At 35.2% G+C, this 19,962-nt stretch overlaps 1 long non-coding RNA gene across 1 annotated transcript in view; it reads right to left on the bottom strand.

The window, feature by feature from the left end:
* LOC135110919 (uncharacterized) overlaps positions 1-6,275 on the bottom strand; it is a 37,195-nt gene extending 30,920 nt beyond the window's left edge. Inside the window, exons 1-2 of the long non-coding RNA XR_010273490.1 lie at positions 6,092-6,275; positions 5,734-5,826 (exon numbers count right to left, since the gene is read on the bottom strand). This is a non-coding gene — a long non-coding RNA (uncharacterized LOC135110919). The remainder of the gene's footprint in view (positions 1-5,733; positions 5,827-6,091) is intronic.
* Positions 6,276-19,962: the final 13,687 nt, after the last annotated feature.

Below are 19,962 nucleotides of genomic sequence, written 5' to 3'. Positions count from 1 at the left end.
GAGAGCAGTAAGAATGACTTTACACAGCTGGTGGTCATCTCAGATAACTGCTCAAGTCAGAACAAAATTATAAATCAGGTGATGTATTACCTGCGGGAGCTTCACTCGAGGTGTCTTCTTTCCACCAACCATGTTTACTTGGTGCCTGGCCATAGTTACATGCTGTGTGATCATGTCTTCAGGAATATTGAGTGGCATCTTAAGCACATGCCAAACCTGTACACGCCAAACGACTACATGTTCCACATTGCACAGTCAGTGTCACGTCAGTACAAAGTGGTGCATATGACCCAGGCCATGTTACTTAACTTTACTGTTATGAAGGACCAGGTCACCAAACATAAGGCACCAGGCAGCACATTCAAGGATGCATGCAAGCTTCTCTTCTACCTGGATTACAGAGAAGGCTTCCTCATCAAGTCAGACTATGAACTTGACAACAGCAATGCCACCAAACTCCGACTTATGAAAGGTAGAGGAGGCTGGTCACATACCAAGTTTGACCTGAGTGCCATCCCCTTCCTACCCCTGTACAACGTCCTCCCTCCACCTCTCAGATGAGAAGCTCAGTGGCTTCAGGAGCTTGTTATCCCTCATGCCAGACATGAAATGACAGTCCCTTTTAAGGGACTGGCATTTCAGTGGGCATTTTTTTTTATTAGATTTTTGTTGCCCTTGGCCAGTATCCTTCCTACATAAAAAAAAAAAAAAAAAAAAAAAAAAACAAGAAAGTCTTTTATGACGGCCACCAGGCTGGCAGAGTCGAGCATGACATCACCTCTACTGACAAGGAGAATGATAAGTTGCTTGATTATTGCAACTAATCCTGGGGGTTGGAGGGAGGGGGTGGGAAAGAGGTGGATCAACATTCAACAAGCAACATTCACACCAGTGCAGTAAGTGCACCTGTAAAATTACTTCACAGTAGTGGTAGAGTCATCTCTATAATCTTAGTTAACATAAGAAAATTGCATTACTTGAATTTCACAAGTGCATGATTTGGTTTGATTATTGATAACTAAATGACAATTCATTCTAATCAAAATTTTATTCATACCATTGGAAAGCTGAGGCTTCAAGAATCACTTTGGTATGTATTTCTCTAAAATTGTACTGTTGATTCTCAAGATATTTGACATTTTGTAACAGTAAACTTTAGGAGCAATTTGTGACATTTAAAAAAAAATGGCATTTGGATCACTCTCCCACATAGTTACTCATATGCAATTTTAGTTTTTTCCAAATTTTATCTTTCTAATGAACAAAAGGATATTACTATAACACAAGTAAACTACATTTGAGAAGAATGCAAACAACAAATTCGTTCTAAAGGAAATGTACTGGTCTCAAAAGAAGAAAAAAATCACCATTCAATATCATGCTCACGGGGAAGCAATCTCCTTAAACCAAACAAATCATCTTCCTTCTGTCAAGAATGCAATTTGCCAGTGGCCAAGAAATTGATGCATGATATTTAGCACAATGTTTTATGGGATCCTCAGGTACAAACTGATCAGACTGAATAAAAACTAAGCAACAACAGGGACATTAAGTTGTATTCTGCAGCATTACATGCAATTCCTCATGGCCACAGTTGGTAAGACCCAGTTTTACATGGCCTGGAGACTGATGCAGCTTCACTTATTAAGGATATCCATCAGAGAAATGCCCCCAGTTATCCTTGAAACATTTATGTTTTAATTTGGTTTTCAAAACTCCATCAATGTTACAATGCCATCAGACTGATGCATGGCATTTAGTATGATTCAGACCTTAGTGAGCCAAACCTTATTACAGTGAATGAAACTAATTTTAAAGTTAAATTTTTAACTTACATCATGATTTTTCTTTGGTTATCACTACCACACCAGGAAACTTTGTTTAAAAACCAGCCTTTGAAAATGGCAGCTTTTATCTTCACAACCTTGAAGTTTGGCATTATTTCCTCTCTTAGTGAGTGTTAATGTATCTTATTTCTTAGTATATGACAATTTCAGATGCTGGCCGTGAGAAATAGTGTGGGACTGCCACGGTACATACTGGTTAAGTTATGTTGGAGTAGGTTAGGTAATGTTTGATTAGGTTAGGTAATGCTAGGCTAGGAGTGTCCTTAAGGGGGTCAAGGGGGTGGTGAAGCCCACCCCCACAATTATAGTAAAATCTCTCTTATCCGGCATCAACAGGACTGCCGACATGTTGGATACTTGAATATTGCCAGATACTTGAATAAAAGTGAAATTATGTCCACAATCACCACCCTACACTCATGCATCTTACCATAACAAAGATCAGCTGATCTTAACCAGCAGCTGATCTGATCAGCTGCTTAAGTGTAAGCACAACACGCTTCCTCTTTTCTACAACTTTAGGCATGATGAAGGCGTCAGGCGATAAACAGTGCACATGCGGTACTGAGTCACTGAGTAAACACAGTGCAGTGGGCTGCGGGTGGCACGAAGCAGTGCGCTCTGGTGGCGAGGGGACAAAGTATGCCTCACGCAGGAATTTTAATCGATTTTATGAGTACACACTGATTTTTTATTGATTTTAAGGCTTGGGGAAAAATGTGCCAGATACTTGAAGCTGCCGGATACTCGAATGCCAGATGAGAGGGATTTTACTGTAGTTAGGTAATTTCAGGTTAGGTAATGCTAGGTTAGAGGTATTTGTTACTCTTCTTGCCAGTGGAACAGCAGCAATTCTTACCTCTCTCATCAGATAGAGCCTTTTATTCTGTGTATTTTCAATCCCATATAAATGCCTCAGAAATCACCGTTAGTGATTTTTTTAATTTTATCTGTCCTGCCATGGAGTGACACCACAGTCTGTCAGGGGCAACTGTACAGACTGACACACCCACACCACTTCATATTAAATCATCAACTGTCAATCAGGTGAGGTCAAGTGTGTTCATACATGCTTGAGGCGCTGGGGTGAGTGACCTTAGTGCACTGGCGCAGAATAGTTAATGCTGATTGGTACCTTTGGATGAAGAAAATGCTGTGGGCCAATAAAAAAAAAATACTTATTTATTTCAGCCTATCAGGGAGCTTTGTTTCATCAAAGAAGAGAGATGCAGGTTGAATTTGAATCAGTATGTCTAAGATGTCCATGTCTGGTGGCTGCAAGGATAATTACTTCTTGGTTATTTCCCATTTCTACGAGATAAATAAAGTAGCAGTAGTTTTCTTAACCCCTAAAGAACCTGGGGGGGGTGTAATTTGTACTGCCAGGACTGCAGGTTGAGTTCAAAACACATAAAATAGCCTGTTTTCACATGCTTATTACTCTAAATTTACAACAAATGAGTGAAAGAAAATAGTACTCTCCTCACAATTAATTCCTCCTCTTTTGGATGGCTTCATCCAAAAGTCTGTAGGCACTATGGTTATGAAGATATTACAAGTTGAATGTGGCTCAACCCATGCGTCCAATCGACTCGCCCTGGCCATACCTTGAGGAAAAAGAAAACTGGTGCTCCACAATTTTCCATACACCCCAAACCCGGACATTTTCTCTGCCCCTGCACATTACAGTGGCTAATGGTGTGGTTAGCATGGTATGAGCATGGGGAGTGGAGGTAAGAAAAATGCGGGGACAAACAAGCTGAATCAGGAACACCAGAATCACATTCCCGGGAACAGGCCATGATGGAGACTAGCTGTAGACTTGAAACCAGCGTAGTCATAGCCCTGGCTAGCAAATCAGGTTGAAAATAGGATAGTTTGGCTTTATTTTAGCAAAGACGTTGATCAACGTCACTGGTCCTTTAGCAGCAGGACATCAATCAACGTCCCCAGTCTTTTAGCAGCAAGATGTCAATCGATGTCCCCAGTCCTTAAGGGTTAAGGGAACATGATGTTCTCCCGTATAGTGTAAAGTACCAGAAGTGTAATAGTGACTGTAATTTTCGTAAAAGTACAAGGAGTTGGAGAAGTGACTCCAGCAATGAGGAGACTGACCACCAATGAGTGCTGCCCAACTGGCAAGGTAAGGTGTTTTATGAACTAATTCAGTTTGGTTTGGTTTGGTTAGGTTTAGTTAGATGAGGTTAGGTTTGGTTAGGTGAGGTTTCATTTCATTAAGCTAGGTTAGGTTTGGTTAGGTTAGGTTTTTGTTTGGTTGCATTAGATTAGGTTTGGTTAGGTTAGGTTAGGGAAATTGTCCCTAGTGAGGGATAAAAAAAAGAGTGGTTCTGAGCAGTGGCATGTGTGTTACCTGTGATGAGGATTTAGGCAAATTTTGGCATATTATCCATTAATTAATTACTCATTATTTTCGTAAATTGTTACTTTACGAGGGGGAGTGGGGGTAACTTATCTGTGAGGATTAAATTATTTTTTTAGGGGTCAATTTCAGCATGCTTTATATTACTCTGTTAGTTGTTTTCATTGAAAATCAGCAGTTCCTAGGGGAGGGAGAGGAGGAAAAAACAGCCGATTTCTAATCAGATTAAAAAAACAACACTGAAATCTACCAGAAAAAATATTTTCGTCTCCCAACTTGAGAAGGCAAGAAAGTAAACATTTGGTTTGGTTTGGTTTGGTTTGGTTTGGTTAGGTCAGGTTGGGTTAGGTTAGGTTTGGCTTGGTTTGGTTAGGCTAGGGAATTTGTCCCTGGCAAGGAATGAAAGCAAGTGGTTCTGAGCAACAGCACATGTGCTACCTGTGATGACAATTTAGGCAAATTTTGGCGTGTTTTGCATTAATCTATTACTCATTATTTTTGTAAATCATTACTTTACAAGGGAAGAGTGGGGGGTAACAGTGATATTATAATGCGTGTGTTATCTGTGATGATGAATCTATTTTTCAAGTCGATTTTGGTGTGTTTTGTATTACTGTTAGTCATTTTCATTGAAAATCAGCAGTTCTTTGTGGGGAGGAACAGCTGATTTCCAACAGAAATGGTTGGCAGATTAATTAAAAACACAATGAAATCTACCAGAAAAATTGTTTTCGTCTCAACTTGAGACGGGAAAGAAAGTAAACATTTACCAGGTTCGGTTAGGTTTGTGTCCTTACAGGGGATTCCAAGGGGGACTTCATCTCCCTGGTTGGGTTAGGTTAAAGTGAAGATAGGTTAGGCTAGAAATTTCCCCATTTGTCAAAATATGGCATCTCATCCTTCGACTTTTACATCAATATCCAAATTTACATAAATTTCCATCAAAAGTGGCATGTTTTGTCCTTAGATTTCCCCCTGGATCGTCATATCTCGTCTATTTTGGCCTCCCCCCATCCAAAAAGCTCGCTTTCCCGCCAGGTCCCCAAGCTTGTTGGGGCCAGGGAGGGAGATATTGATGAAAAGGATGAAAGCAGTGTCCTGTATCTTTACCGAAGCATGAAACACAAATCATCAAGAGGACTTGAAGTAAAAGTTGAAGGAAACCGAAGTAAGGATATTCGACTCTTACAGGGAAGAAAAAATATAAGATACTAAGGCTGTCTCGGCAATCAAGTCAAACAGCAAATACTTCTTAAACTATGCAAACAAGTCTATGTAAGGAAGTTAGTGCCCAAATTCGACCCTTAACAAATGAAAATCTCACAAGTATAACCATTATGGCATCGCAGGACTGAGGAGACAGCATGAGAAGAGTTTCAGAACACCACTGCCAAACAAGAAAGTTGAAGATCCAATAGATTTCTCTGGAAGTGAAGACCTACTGCAACATCTAGACTTCACCATAGATGACATCGAGGATGCAGTCAAAATTTAATACGTTCTCACCTGTAGCCCAAAAGGCATGCCAGCCATCCATGTAGCTGAGGCCGAGCGGCCTAAATCATCACAAAGTCAAGGACTGCACGCAGCCATGCCATTCTGAAAGCCACAACTGATTATGAAATCCAAGCTGTTGTCGATGCAGCAGCCATGTTAAAGTGCTTAAAACAGCTAAAGCTTGTGGGAGTACTTTTAAATTGACGAGACGGCGTAAGAAAATTACTTTAGTGTCCTCATATACCCTATATTCAAGAACTATCCAGAACCAACATTTCTTGTTACTAATTCACCTCAACAAGGATCAGCCGTTATGCAACTGTTTACTTTGCAATATTAGGAGCACGAGAGCATAATGTCAACTTACTCGAGGAAGTAAAGGCGGGACAGGTCCTGGAGGTAAAGCATAACACAGAATCCAATCCCTCCTTCCTGAATACCAAGCAAAGCATTGTGGCTCGCCGGCCGGTACCCTTTTCTGTCTCAGGTGCGGCGCTGGCAAGGCAGTGAACCATCATGGCGCTCGGCATGGAGCTGGTGTTGCCTGACGTTACAATCACCATTATTATCAACACCACACATCAGTTTGGAGTGAAATGGAAGGAAATAATTTAATTTATCCGAATAATGACCTTAGATAGCCTATAAATACAAAGGAGAAGCAAATTTCATAATAATATTTTGAGTTCTCGCTGTTGGAACGGATAACCTAACAACAAGCCTCACATCAACGGTTGAATTATTTTTTCTTCTTTTAAGTTATAGAATAAATCCATTAAATATTTTGTTCCCATAACTTTCTAATGACTTTTTAGTATATTTTCAGTTTTATGAACATTACCATTGTTAAGCAATATAAGTAATAGCAGTAAATCAATTGATAATATAAAGAATAAACTACAATAAAAATAAACAGGAGAAATATAATATATTCAAGTGGTAGAATTACTACTACTACTACTACTACTACTACTACTACTACTACTACTACTACTACTACTATTACTACTACTACTACTACTACTACTACTACTACTACTACTACTATTACCATTATTATTAATAATGATATTTTCTTCACTAAAAATGCGTTCACTATAGAAGCCAAACCAATTAGCAAGCTGCAAGTGGGAGAGTCTACTTTTTTTTTTCTTTTCTTTTTTTTTTTTTTTTTTAGGAGGAGCACCGGCCTAGGGCAACAAAACTTTAATAAAAAATAAAAAGATCCACTGAGGTGTCGGCCCCTGAACAGAGTCGAAAGCGGTAGTCAAAATTTGAAGGATGTCTTGAAACCTCCCTCCTCAAAGAGTTCAAGTCATAGGAAGGTGGAAATCGTTTGTTTCTAAGACGCATGATGACTGTTTATAAGGATTTTGTATATTTGTATGAAATTTTTATATAACTTAATTCATTACTCACTTTTTGTCTTCTTTTTTACTGTTTTATAATCCTGCACATATTCATATTTCGGTGAATATTAAGAATTGGTGAATGATACTTTTTTTTTTTTTTTTTTTCTTAGCAGATTTCGATGTAAGCTTTAAATAAAAATGCTAACGATCTCCACGGCAAAAAAAGTTATTTTATCTTTTACCCACCTTTCACTCCTTTCGGAAAATTATGATTTGTGATAAGAGCAAATCATGTGGAAATCAACCAGAAAATAGCTTTCATAGCTACAGAGTGACACCCACGATAAACCTCGCTGTTCACTTTTATCGCACACTACAAATGTGTTCCAATTCCACTGGTCTCACGCCACAGACCTTTTAGGTTTTAAACCAAATTTAACCAAACCTAAGCCAACATAAATCTAACCTAACTTAACTAAACTTAACCTAACCCAACTAAACTTAACCTAACCTAACTTAATTTAATCATGAAGCCCTTAACCCTTTCACTGCTATTTGGTACAACTTTCCTTAATTACTAATCATTCTGCCCCATGTTCATTTGTTCTTTAGCCACCTCCAATCTTTAAACTGAGTAGAAATTAAAAATCTGTTCTTTTTTATCCCCTACTTTTTTGTAGGTGCTTTTGAAGATTTCATGCATTACTTTTGGTGCTGTTCTTTCGCATTGTAGTGAAAGTGTTAAAAAGTACTTAATGTTCTGACAGAGTGGCATTTCATTCATCCTTACCTTCTCTTTCCTTCTTTCAAGCTAAAGACGCTAAGTAACATGCCTCACACATCACACTTGCAGTAGAACACTGTTTATGTAAAAATAAAAAGAAAATTAAAATATCAAGGAACCTTGAGTATTTTTTGTAAAATTAGCCAATTGGATGTTCATCCAGAGCACACAAACATTTTTCTCAGAGTGGCTCAGATTGATTCAAATTTATTATAGGCCGTGTGCTAACCGCCTTTCTTCTCAGATGAAATAAAACACTATTACTGGCTGAATTAATGGATTATTACTTATTATTTATTTTATTTTATTTTATTTTATTTATTTATTTTATTTATTTATTTATTTTATTTATTTATTTATTTTTATATATTTATTTATTTATTTTTTTTATGGGCAATGTGGGCTGGCGCAGACACATTGCCAACTTGCTACATGCATGTATGAACCATGGAGGTATTAAGACCCATTATACATCCATGGTATGAACACACACCACCTACTGTTGTATTGCACTCCCAGGGATGGCACCTCCGGAAATTAGTTAAAATCTTAAAAATCACTGGTGGCATTATGATGAATTTTCTTTATATATACCGTATATGTGGTTGAAAATACTCATACTAAAGGGATCTCTCCAATGAGACAGGTAAGAATTGCCATGGATAAATGGGGAAATATTTCATAAGTACAGTATTAAAAGAATGATAAGAACATTCTGTACTACCATAAGTTGGGAATGAATGAAGAACTCGCAATATAACAGAAAATGCAAAGATGATTCAATCAAGCTGAACAGAACAACTGGCACTTTGGCACTAGTACTACACAGTACCTCCTCAGAGTATGTTTTTAACTATACTTATCAGTAAAACTATGAAAATGCCACAAAACTCTGAGATTATGTGCTGTGCATGATGTGAGGTATGTAGCTCTCACTTGATGACAATGTTGGCCATTCAATCAGTGATACTGTGATATGTATAACCTTGTCATAACTGGCCATTCCACAAGCTGAAAATGTTCCTTCTGAAAGGAACTAAAAGAGTCACATTAGGAAATTATTCAGTACTCCATATCAAAAAACACATTCTAAAAATGTCTCCAATAGTGGTGGGACTGCTGGAAGAAGTGTGTGCAATCCCAAGGAGACTAATTTTAAGGCAATAAAGATTTTAGAACCCGTCACTACAATACTATAATAGTATTGATCTCACTTTATTTCATCTCAAAACACAGACATCAGCTATCACTGGGTTTGCTCCCAGAATAGTCCAAGAGCAAATTAAATGACAAATAAAGACTGACTTGACACACCTCAGAGATACTGCACTAAATAGCAGATCTTTTTTCTCTTCATAGTATGTTACTGCCTGTTCAATGTAATGCTCTTCAAAGTGAAGCTCCTTCATGTACTCTAGGTCCCAAGATTCTCTTAAATTGGTTATTATTTTGTAAGTTGGTAAATGAATAATGTGTGTAGCATCACAATGTTAGACCTGATCAATATGGTATGTATCCTTTAATTTTACATATTGGCCACTTCTATATTCTGAGCAAACATAGATTTCCATTTCCATAGGTAGGCATTACTAGTACCCTACATGACAGCTGCATTAGAATCATAAAGATTTTAAGTCAAACTGAATTGCCATACATAAATGTTTCAACACTGCTCTAAGATGTCAGCCTGTGTTCCATTGGGCAGATGTGAAGTCACATAAAAAGTAATTATGTTGCTGCCATGATTTCTTATTCAGGTAAATAAAACATCACAACCATATTGGACTTACATAATGTACGATGAGGCTATATATAATTTACGTAAAACTTACATTTATTACTACACTGGGAAGACGTAACCACAACCACACAGATTTACAGGACATTATGTATTTTTAATTATTATTTATTCCATCACTTAAATACAACAACACAAGACATTAGCTGGACTCTCTCTCTCTCTCTCTCTCTCTCTCTCTCTCTCTCTCTCTCTCTCTCTCTCTCTCTCTCTCTTTTTCTGATGTGGTTATATGTATTCCATAAAAAACATTTAAGTTAAATATGAACAAATAAGTAGATGGATTGTAATGACATTTGCATAGCTATAGACAACAGTAAAATAGTTTAACTTTCTTTTCTTTATAAGAGTTTTTTTTTTATCAGGTGCTTTCTTGCATATGTTGGGAAAAGGCAAGTTTCTTTTTTTTAAATAGCACATTTATTAAGCACTTACATCAGTTTTATTTTAAATATTTCATATAAACTTAATATCACTTATAAGTTTCAAGTGACAAGCTAATTGCGACTTCCCTTTTTCATAGTACTATAACTACATACATTAATATTTTTCCACTTTCAGATTCTTTTGCACTCTTAGGAGAGTGTAGTTATGTATGTTCTACCACCTTTTTCCTTACTTTGTTGAATTATCCAAATCATTATTTTTTTTTTATTTTGCATCCAAATAGTACTTATGAACCTTAAATTGACTATAAATTGAATAAATCAAAATTAAAACATGAATCCATTAAAAATTTGCATTTCCTTCTCACCTAAATGATTGCATATTCAAACTGGAAAATCCTACCATGACAACACTAATTTACTTCCATTTATAAACTTAGATGTCTTTCTCACAGAAAACTTCACTGAGTACAGTACATGATTTTATATAAGTTTAAATACATACATATATAACAAAGATATCTTATGTGTCTTGCTTAACAAGTGTCTAGGAATCCTCATTACAACAAACAGTACATAATGACAACCACGTCTCAATGATTGGATTGTGGCTTGCAACCAAGGGTATTTTGTCCCTACTCAGTACCATGTCCTATTTACTATTTTCCTTAGTATTGACGTCATCTCAAAACACAGACATCGTCTATCATTGGCTTTGCTTCCAGAATAGTCCAAAAGCAAATTAACTGACAAACAAAGACTGACTTGACACATCTCAGAGATATTACAGCACACCCAAGACAACACTCACCAACAACATGCACAATGAAGACATAATTTCTAATACAAGTACAGAAACCATCACATGGATTTTACATATATAGTAGCAGACCATATTCCAAGCTAGTGATAAATTATCAAGTTAAAGTATTATATGTATTTGTATCATACCTATATTCTTGATAAAAAATAACAACCATTTATTTTTCTAGCCATCAGATATGTGTCATAAATACTTGGCAGATTTCTCATTGTTATCATTCTACATATTGCATTACTCATTTGATTGGAGAGAGAGAGAGAGAGAGAGAGAGAGAGAGAGAGAGAGAGAGAGAGAGAGAGAGAGAGAGAGAGAGAGAGAGAGAGAGAGAGAGAGAGAGAGAGAGAGAGAGAGAGAGAGAGAGAGAGAGAGAGAGAGAGATATTACTTTGTTTAATTAAGTGGTAATACCTATCACTGATTAATTGATGAAGTCAGAATTAAGAGTAAGTAGCCATAGAGAAATCTGGCATGTGGAAAATATTCCTAGAGAACAATCACAAAGAATATACCATGTTTGTATCATTTGTACATTTTTCATGAGTATACAGCATTATCTATCTGAAAATTCCAAAAAATGGACTCCAAATACCAGTCACGCAAAAATTCATCACAAATACAAGGATATACTGTGTAGTGCATTAGGTGAGAAGACACATTTTTCCAGAAGTATTTTTTCACATGCAATTTTGTGTGAAGGAAGTGGCAAATTAAACAAAAGAGAATGTTGAAAAGCATGTGTTAATAATAAAACGGGTTGAAACTAAACATTAAAATCATTATTATGGATTTGATGTAGAAAGTTTGAAATAACTAAAGAAAGTGAGAAAATCAAAAGCATGCTACATTTCTCAGAACTTTTCTCATAGGTATTATCATTAGGACCATTGAAAGCCCTCAGACATTTAATGGAAGATGTAACAAGCAAACACCTAGATAGGCTGATGCATATACATCTATCTCATGAAATCAACATAATATTAATGTTACACATCAGTTTGATAAAAAAACAAAATATCAGTGGTTCCATAGCCAACCTACTTGCCCACTAGCACATTCAAATAATTAAAATGAAAAACTTGTTGCAGGAGTTACAAAAAAGAAACAACAAATGAATCTGAAAAGTATTTGCCCAGAGTTTGTGATGCTTTTATCAGTGAGGCAAGTTTTACACTCATTATGCAGACTCTAAAGGGAGAACAATAATTAGAGCCAAGATATAGTACTTTTCTTTTTGTTAACATAGTATGGGAAATTCTGGATTAAATGTCATTAGTGACCAAAAAGCTTCATAAGGCAGCTCCTTTGACTGATATCACATGCAGACATGATATGTTCCTATCATACCCGGAAGCCTCCTCCTGCATTTTCAAGGAAGACAACTTTTCCGAAGATCAATGCAGTAGGTAACTTTTTCCATGAAATGTTCTACATTTTTTTTTTTTTTTTTTTTTTTTTTTTGCTCATACATAGTACTATTATTTACAAATACATGAAAAATTTTCTTTACCTATGTTGCTGTCCACATGTATACTACCCTCCCTTCAGTATGCCCTGAACCACAAAAACCTGTTTATTTATGCATTCAAAGTAAATGAAAAGGCAAAACATAAGGCAGTGTATTTGGCAGTGTACAGCTTTTACAAGAAAAAAAAAAAGTTCTTGCTGAAAAAAATACACATAATGGAGAGCTTACCAACAAAGCTTGTGGTTGCAAATTAAAATTGAATGTTTAGAGTGAGACATTCTACTCCAAAGGCAAAAAGTAATGTATGATCCCCTCCCTCCAGTTTCCTCATAAATCAGTTTTTAAGTAAAATAAAAGTCACCTTGTCAATAAAGGCAGAGGTTCTGGAAAGGATTTATATAAATACACCTAAGAGAGAGAGAGAGAGAGAGAGAGAGAGAGAGAGAGAGAGAGAGAGAGAGAGAGAGAGAGAGAGAGAGAGAGAGAGAGAGAGAGAGAGAGAGAGAGAGAGAGTTTATCTATTTATTTAGTTTCTATAGTTTCATGTATTTATGAAAATGGCAAAGTGAATTTTTTTTTGTCATGGGCTCCTTGGACACCTCAAGGAAGGCCTGAAAAATGGCTCTGAAGGCAGGATGAATTGCAGTGAAAGATTCGTATTGAGAACTGAACTCCTGACTGATCATAAGATCCTGTGATAATTTTTTGGTCATTATATCTCTGGTCACTACAGTTACTTTTTTCTCATTTCTGCTGTTGTAATTATTTCAAGTGCTTATGGTAGTGAAAAATAAAACTATTGTTGTTTCTCTGGGTCATCATACTCTGTGTTTTTCACATCCACAAGTATGGTGTGTTTTTTCCAAGTAGCCATTCTGTATGATCCAGTCACTTGTGTCCAAAATATTTTTAAAGAGCTATTCAATATTGTTCTATCGAACTTTGCCAAAACACTTCTCACTACATGGACAAAGTGTTCTGATGCTTTAGATGCCCTCAATTATCTTTGTGGTACCATAGAGATATGCCTGTGATCTCACTTAAAAATATCTCCCTCTTCTATTCAGTTGATATAATTTTCAGTTCAAAGCTGGTAGATTTATCTATGCATATAATGATATCACTTGCTGTTATAAAAGTGGCATTGAATGTTCAGTTTTCTATCTTCTAAGACCCAACTATTTCTCATTAAGATGTCTTTATGATGAATGTAGTATGTCCCTTATCTAATTATGTTTCCCTTTCAAACTCTGACTTCAGTTCCTAAAGTGCAATGGTGAATTCAAATGCAAATGAAGCTAGGACTCTGGGCATTGATGGTGTCTGTGATGGCTGAAAATAAGTTACTTAATGAAACCCAATTAAATATATTAAGATAATTTTGTGACTTTTCATATGAGTACATTAAGGATTGGGAAATTGGGCTAAATTAAGTGATATAAATGGAATAAAAATCATAATTTTGGAGGTGATACTAATAGAATATATGTATGAATTATGTAGATAATTTGTAATTTATAGACAGATAGATAAACCAAATGTTGAAATGGCACATCAGATGTATCTGTCTCACAGTCAAGTAGTCATGAAGAGCATAGATATTCAAAACTTAGAATAGTAAAGGATGAAGTATCTAAGATAAAAAATTAGCAACATAAAATGTGCTGTCACTTATATTTGCATGTAGAAGTCAGTATTTTGCGGTTCCTAAACTTTGACAGCATAGGAGATTTTTTAAATTAGAAAGTTGGTAAGCAAAGTTCCTGAGTGATCATTAATCTGCATATAGAAAACTTACTCTAGTCTTCTGGGACTTTACTTTTATATGATGTACAGGCAATTTTATATACCTATTTGTATGATTTATTTATTTGTATTTAAATTATGGAAATAAATACTATACAGTGATCACTATATTTGTACACAAATGAGATAGTTTAAAAAATGTACCTAATGCCATTGATTTAATATAAAGTACTGATTTAGTAAGATACTTTTATGAATGTAGGATGAATAAGTGAAATATACACCCATATTATTATTATTATTATTATTATTATTATTGTTTGTTTAATTACTTATTCATTTATTTAGTCATTTACTTTTTTATTTGCTTCAACTTATAATGTACCTCTCTATTAATGACATATAACCACAAACTAATTCTTTCAGCATATATGAAACCCAGAAATTACCTTCTCACCATGCTAATTGCTATTAATCACAATGAATTATGGTATGCCCCAAACAAAATATAGTAAACATATATACATCTATCTATAAGAAGGGCACTGACTTGAAGCAGCCTCAGGGCCTAAGTAGCAAGTTCCCATACAATCTCCATGGCCAAAGTAAATTACACATTGATTCACACTGGCTGTGCTGAAATCTCCATCTTCAGAAATTTCAGTGTTCCTCACTAACTTTGACTGAAATCTTTTACTTATCAGTCATAACTTATTTTTGTATTTTGTGCTATTGCATCTAGCCAGTCTTTGAATCTAACAAAGTGGAGTGCAATTCTGGCATTATGCCTCTGCTAAGTGGAAAACCTAAGGTTACACTTTTATGATTTTTTATAGAATAACTACTGTGTCAAAGTCATATCAATCTATGCTCAGCACAAGCAAGTATTGTTTTTTAGCATCATGGGATAATTTTATCACGCTTCTAATCCTAGTGCTTGTAAGATGTGTTGTTTTTGTGTTGTCAATTATAAAGAGACAGCTTACAAATTACAACTGTTCTAAAATTAATGTCCCTAAGAATTTTTGTTGGTAATAAGTTAATTTCAGTTCCTGAAATTCAAAACTTCTTAATTTTATTGGAGGTATCAAAATTCTATAAAATCCAAACCACCTGTGAATCTTGGGACCTTATAGAAATATGTAAAATGAATATTCATATCCATAGTATTTCACCCACACATCACTACTGCCATATCATTGATCTCTATAATTGAATTTTTCACTTAGACCTTCATTCAAAATTTAATTCTGCTCTTCCTCACTCTATCCCATCAAGTTCATTCTACTTGTTATTAATAGTCTAGTCTAGCCTATTCTGATGCCTATTACCTAGTGGGATCAGTTTTACAAGACCTGAAATATGGTACATACTTATCAATGATAGTTTGTAATCTAATCAAGTTACATGAGATGACACACTCTTGTCTTTCTCCTACCTTTAGTTTAAAAGTATCACTCAAAACCTCTTCACCTTAACCAGTAATGGCAATTACACATTAAACAAATCCCCATGTCTTATTCTCAAAATTTTCCAAAGTCCTTTCTTCTCAGTTTGATCATAGCCTTTTTTCAAAGCCATGAATGTAACATTTTACATATTTTCATTTAACTGAATGTCAACTGTAACAAGGGTGCTACAAAAGATACATAGTACAAACTTTAAATACTTATCATAAATTTATATGTATATCACTTTGGCTTGTATAAAAACCACTGATATCCGATAAAATAAATAAAGATTTACACAGGTACAAAAACTATTTTCAGGGAATCATGTAATATATACCTGAGCCGTTGACCCTGCAGTTTCTTAATATGACAAATAGCACTTAAAATGTTCTAAAAACATAGTAAAACTATGAAAGTGTGCAGCTCTATAAGGTAAGTACTGAAATTGACTTACTGATTAAAGAATTAGAGGACAACAAGAACCCAAGATCAAGTATGCATATACAAAATCATGCTTGAAATTTTACTTATTATGTACCTGCATCTTATGGAGAGTTCTTGTAGAAAATTATTCACCAAAGATAAAGCAAGATGCAGTATAGATTACCTAAAACAGTCAGGAGAATTGGGCATTTTACATGATACCATATGCAACTGCTCATGCATGCTAAATATAAGTTATTGAGAACAACTGCAAGTTTTACTTGCAGAGATCATTCACTATTTGTCTCCTTTCACAATCATTAAAATTTAAAGCAAATAGCCTTTCATATAGCACCTGATGATGCTCTCAACAGAGAGAGAGAGAGAGAGAGAGAGAGAGAGAGAGAGAGAGAGAGAGAGAGAGAGAGAGAGAGAGAGAGAGAGAGAGAGAGAGAGAGAGAGAGAGAGAGAGAGAGAGAGAGAGAGAATGATACTGTGTGATCCTGCTGTGAGAATGCTTGGGAGTCTTCTTAAGGTTTAATTTATTAAATGTTATCTTAATTTCATATGACAGATACTTATACATAAGTTCCAAATCCTTGTGTAAGTTGGACCTTAACAAAGAATACATTTCACCTAATTCTATACAATTTCTTTTACGCAAAAGTTGCACTGCTGCATAATTAGGAGCCACACACAATGCAAACTGTAACAATTTCAAAAAGCTTCCCTATTTTGACATAATTTTACTCACATTTAAAGTGTTGGAGACAGGAAAGGTTCCACTGCATATAATTACAGAATGTGTGGCAGAAAATATATGCTAGATAATATTACATACACACATAGCTGACACCTCATTGCAAACACCATTCCTAGACTGTGTGTGGTGCTCTAATTTTTTTTTTTTTTTTTCTGTCTAGTTTTCCCTAGTCTGTCAGGGCTGAGACGGTGCCTCCTGATGAAGGACTTTTGGATTTGGCATTTGGGAACCGTTACCCCAAGTGGATGCCCTTCCTACCCTCGGACTGTAGTCAGGATTCGAACCAATGTGCCTGATGACCACTTGATCCCCAAAGCGCGTGTGGTACCACTGTACCATGGCAGCTCCCTGTGTGGTGCTCTAAAGTAACTACCACAGATTACTATACATTTATCTGAACTTCATTATATATCCGTATCATTTCTCTTTGATATGAAATCATTTCAGCACATTGTGTAACCCTATGTAGTATGGGATATCATGCATATTTTATCTGCACATGTGTAGGTAGCCATTCTATTGCAGCTTTGTTAAAGACAACCAGTATTTGATGCAAAATTCCCTAAATGAAAGCTTATTTCCCAAGATGAAGAATGAGAGTCTTATTGTACATACCCAGGGAACAAAATGAGGTTTGGCATTCACAGATATGCCAAGTGATGAAACATATCAATAAAATGCAAAGTAATTAAATGTTGCATATTAAATGGCAGAATAAGAAGGCATGTTTTCAATACTTACAAATAACAGTAAAGGTTATTTGGCAGATTAAGAACAATTTTTTTTACTTATCTACATATTTTCTAGTCATGTTTATCATTCTTCATTATGTGATGAAAATGTTTGATGAGTTACACCGAGTAAGACAACTGCAGTCATGCAGCCCAATTGCAGTTCCCTGCCTCATTCAGTTGAAACTCAAAGTAGGCTTTCAGCCATCACAATCCACTACTTCAATCCCTTTTCCATTCATCTCCCTTCATTCTATTATGTCATGTTTTTGTGTACAATACAGTACAGTCCACTAATCACATAATCATTCTCAGAGAGAGAGAGAGAGAGAGAGAGAGAGAGAGAGAGAGAGAGAGAGAGAGAGAGAGAGAGAGAGAGAGAGAGAGAGAGAGAGAGAGAGAGAGAGAGAGAGAGAGAGAGAGAGAGAGAGAGAGAGGGGGGGGGGGGGTGGGGGGATGACCTGTGTCAGTATGGAAGCAGTAAATAGAGGACATTAAAAAAAACTCAAGTAGACAACAGGGAACATGCATGTGAAGAAATAATGTTTTCCCAACAACACATCAGTGAAAGACATTACCAGAAGTGGTGTGTGCACAGTGAAAATAAGGTTAAACAAAAATATGACAGTTTTATATTGAAAAAAAGCTGACAATACAATACAAACTGATGAATTGCAATACAAGGAAAATATTGCAACTAAGTGAAAGGATAATTGCAACTTTGTTATATAAATCTGTAAATGCAAGATGAAGAAAAGAGATAACATTAAGATGTACAAAGATCAGGTATGTGAGATGAAATGTGAGGCAATGATTGATGCACTGCACAGTTTTCAGAAGGGAGGTGGAGTTTATAGGAGCTGAAACTAAAAAGACTTATACAAGTGGAAGAAATATTATACTAGTTAATTAGTAGGAAGTGAAAAGAGAAAAAAGAAAGTGCTGGATGTGAAAAAGAAAATGGAATTTGATCTAGATCTACCAAGATCAATATGAATAAGAGAGCTTTAAATGAAGAGCAACCAGTGGAATGGAAAAGAGAAAACAAAAAAAAATTAGCTTTGAAGTGTAATACAACCAATGCGCATGTCAGTTTTTTTTTTTTTTAGATGATCTGGTATATCATCACTATATAAATATTCATTTGTAATGTTTTTGTTTTTCATCACATAACAACCATAACAATAATGTCTTTATACTGAATTGACATCTGTATTATTGTATTATCAAAAACTATCTATATAGATAAAGTTTTTAATCACATTAATGTCTATTCATTATTAATGTGTTTGTCTTAATACATAGTTTTGAATCATATGAATGCCTATTCAGTATCAAGGCATTTGTCCTAATACCTGTAATGTGTAAGGAATATAGCAATACAGATTTGTCAATTTCACACATATTATTTGAAAATAAATGTATACATATGGAGTGCAAATACTATGTTGTATCTTCATGAACAATTTAAAATACACGTTCCAGTGTTGAATCAAACATGAATATTTGTTACATATAAAAGAATTGTGTAAAAATTTATCTTTGGTTAAATTTAAGAAAACTTAGAGTAACAAGTCACATGAGAAAATGACTGCAACAGTGGATATACTCCTTCAATAATTAACAAGTAGAAATCCATTGCTTTCACATCATGAATACAAAATCATGAAATAACTTAAGAAAGTTCTATAAGAACCAATAAAAATGCATGAAATAAAAATATAAATATATGTAATTAGTATTAGTCATATTCCTTCATTAATGAGAAGAAATATTAATTATTTCCATATTTCTAAGATAAATCTAATAGTAACTGATGAATGTTCATAAGGAAACCAAATGTGTAGAAATCTTGTTGGGTAAAAAAGTTGAAATTTAAATAGCATAGACAACATGAATCCAAAAGATATGAATAAAATTAAATTCCTAAATAGCAGTACTGTAATATCTGAGACTCAATAGAGGCAGAAGAGGAGATAGATGCAAAGAACATCTATGAATTCAAGACTATGTTGGACAAAGGGAAACATGGAGACAGACATTATTACAACCACCATTATTCTCTCTCTCTCTCTCTCTCTCTCACACACACACACACACACACACACACACACACCATGGGGAAAGAGCAGACATTAGCTTATAAAGAACTCTTTCATAAAAAAGAAATATTGTCTCATTCTGTGACAAATTCAGAGTGAGGGATAAGAAATACATATGCTTAATGAATATGAATGTTTGTGAGATTAGTGAAATAGAGAATTGCACTTGAGCACTAAATGGACAATGATGAGTTTGAGTGGCAGATTAAATGAAATGAAAGTGGCTATCCCAGCTTGACCAAATATCAATTTGGTGATAAGGGTTTTTAAAGGATTGCAGGTAAAATATAGGTTGGGTACGCATTTTTAAAAGATGAGGAAGGTAGACATGGAATAGGAATAAATTAAAAGAGAAATGGCAAACCATGAAGAACTTGACTTTATGTGTAGCTGAAGAGGTATAGTATAAGTTAAG

Source organism: Scylla paramamosain, chromosome 21, assembly GCF_035594125.1.
Source record: "Scylla paramamosain isolate STU-SP2022 chromosome 21, ASM3559412v1, whole genome shotgun sequence".
NCBI lineage: Eukaryota > Metazoa > Arthropoda > Malacostraca > Decapoda > Portunidae > Scylla > Scylla paramamosain.
Note: the sequence above shows the minus strand (reverse complement) of the source record. Positions and strands in the feature narration are given on the sequence as shown.